Raw genomic sequence first — 2,500 nt, 5'->3', positions numbered from 1 at the left:
TCGGTGCTGCACAGGAAGTGATGCGCCTTATGTAACATCCTGTTATCCTGGATGCTACTGCTAATTAGTCTGGTAATGTAAACTTTTGTTAAAACGCTTCAAAAAGTACACAAAATGCGGGGTGTCCGGGTAGCATAGCGGTCTATTCCGTGGCCTACTAACACGGGTACCCCGGTTCGGATCCCCGTGCTACCTCCGGCTTGGTCCCGGCGTCCCTACAGATACAACTGGCCGTGTCTGCGCTTGGGGAAGCCGGATGTGGGGATGTGTCCTGGTCGCTGCACTAGCGCCTCCTCTGGTCGATCGGGGAGCTTGGGGGAATAGCGTGATCCTCCCACGCGCTACGTCCCCCTGGTGAAACTCCTCACTGTCAGGTGAAAAGAAGCGGCTGGCGACCCCACGTGTATGGGAGGAGGCATCTGCAGCCCTCCCCCGATCAGCAGAGGGGGTGGAGCAGCCACCAGGACGGCTCAGAAGGGAGGGCTAATTGGCCAAGTACAATTGGGGGGTTGGAGGAAATGAAGTGCTTCCGCTGCTCACCTCACTTCCGCTTCCGGCGTGCTTGGAAGATGGCGGCGCGAATTCATTTGCGGCGGCTTCAGCCAGTACCTTTGATGTGTCTTTGTCCACGTCGGCGTCTACATGTTTGTCTTGGTTTGTTGGCTGGGAGAGCTTGGTCCGCCGCGCTGTGGGCCCAGGGACCGCGGCCTTGCCCGGAGCTGCACCCGAGGAGCTAACACCGAGGGCGGTCTGGCAGGACGCGGAAGCGGGGCAAGCTAAGCTAACTGCTAGCCCATGCAGACCGGCAGTTCCGCTAACACCGAGGGCGGTCTGGCAGGACGCGGAAGCGGGGCAGGCTAAGGTAACTGCTAGCCCATGCAGACCGGCAGTTCCGCTAACACCGAGGGCGGTCTGGCAGGACGCGGAAGCGGGGCAGGCTAAGGTAACTGCTAGCCCATGCAGACCGGCAGTTCCGCTAACACCGAGGGCGGTCTGACAGGACGCGGAAGTGGGGCAAGCTAAGCTAACTGCTAGCCCATGCAGACCGGCAGTTCCGCTAACACCGAGGGCGGTCTGACAGGACGCGGAAGCGGGGCAAGCTAAGCTAACTGCTAGCCCATGCAGACCGGCAGTTCCGCTAACACCGAGGGCGGTCTGACAGGACGCGGAAGCGGGGCAAGCTAAGCTAACTGCTAGCCCATGCAGACCGGCAGTTCCGCTAACACCGAGGGCGGTCTGGCGGCGGCCTCACCCGGCGTTGACTGTGGTGTTCTTGATGTCGTCGTGTGGAGTGCGGGGAGGTGTGTCGAGGGTGTCCGGCTGGGAGAGCTGGCGCTGGATCGGCTGGGAGAGCTTGGTCAGCTTCGTCCGGCTGCCACAAGGTCCACGGCCCCTGCCTGGAGCTGTGCCCGAGCCCGAGGAGGAAACACGGAGGGCGGTCTGACAGGACGCATAATCAGGGCAGGCTAGGCTAACTGCTAGCGGCTAGCCCATGCAGACCGGCGGTTCCGACAGTCTCCTGGCTGGTGTTTGTTCCCTTGGACGGTGATTTTTTTTTGGGGTGGGGGGAGGGGGTTGGATATGTGTGTTAGCATGGATATATGTGTTAGCATGGATATGTGTGTTGGCTTGGATATGTGTGTTAGTTTGGATATATGTGTGTTAGTTTGGATATATGTGTTAGTTTGGATATGTGTGTTAGCATGGATATGTGTGTTAATGTGGATATGTGTCTTAGTTTGGATATGTGTGTTAGCATGGATATATGTGTGTTAGTTTGGATATGTGTGCTAGCATGGATATGTGTGTTAGTTTGGATATATGTGTTAGCATGGATATATGTGTTAGCATGGATATGTGTGTTGGCTTGGATATGTGTGTTAGTTTGGATATATGTGTTAGTTTGGATATGTGTGTTAGTTTGGATATGTGTGCTAGCATGGATATGTGTGTTAGTTTGGATATATGTGTTAGCATGGATATATGTGTTAGCATGGATATATGTGTGGTAGCATGGATATATGTGTTAGTTTGGATATATGTGTTAGCTTGGATATGTGTGTTAGTGTGGATATGTGTGTTAGTTTGGATATGTGTGTTAGCATGGATATGTGTGTTAGTTTGGATATGTGTGTTAGTGTGGATATGTGTGTTAGCTTGGATATATGTGTGTTAGTTTGGATATATGTGTTAGCATGGATATGTGTGTTAGTGTGGATATGTGTGTTAGCTTGGATATATGTGTGTTAGTGTGGATATCTGTGTTAATGTGGATATGTGTGTTAGTGTGGATATCTGTGTTAGTGATGATATGTGTGTTAGTCTGGATATCTGTGTTAGTGTGGATATGTGTGTTAGTGTGGATATCTGTGTTAGTGATGATATGTGTGTTAGTGTGGATATGTGTGTTAGTGTGGATATGTGTGTTAGCTTGGATATATGTGTGTTAGTTTGGATATATGTGTTAGCATGGATATGTGTGTTAGTGTGGATATGTGTG

At 52.0% G+C, this 2,500-nt stretch overlaps 1 protein-coding gene across 1 annotated transcript in view; it reads left to right on the top strand.

The window, feature by feature from the left end:
* The window catches only part of si:dkeyp-23e4.3 (rho GTPase-activating protein 7), a 65,154-nt gene that overhangs the window by 13,428 nt on the left and 49,226 nt on the right, over positions 1 to 2,500 (top strand).

This window comes from Lampris incognitus, chromosome 8 (genome assembly GCF_029633865.1).
Source record: "Lampris incognitus isolate fLamInc1 chromosome 8, fLamInc1.hap2, whole genome shotgun sequence".
Lineage (NCBI taxonomy): Eukaryota > Metazoa > Chordata > Actinopteri > Lampriformes > Lampridae > Lampris > Lampris incognitus.
The sequence above is the reverse complement of the archived record's forward strand: the minus strand, read 5'-3'. Positions and strand labels throughout refer to the sequence as shown.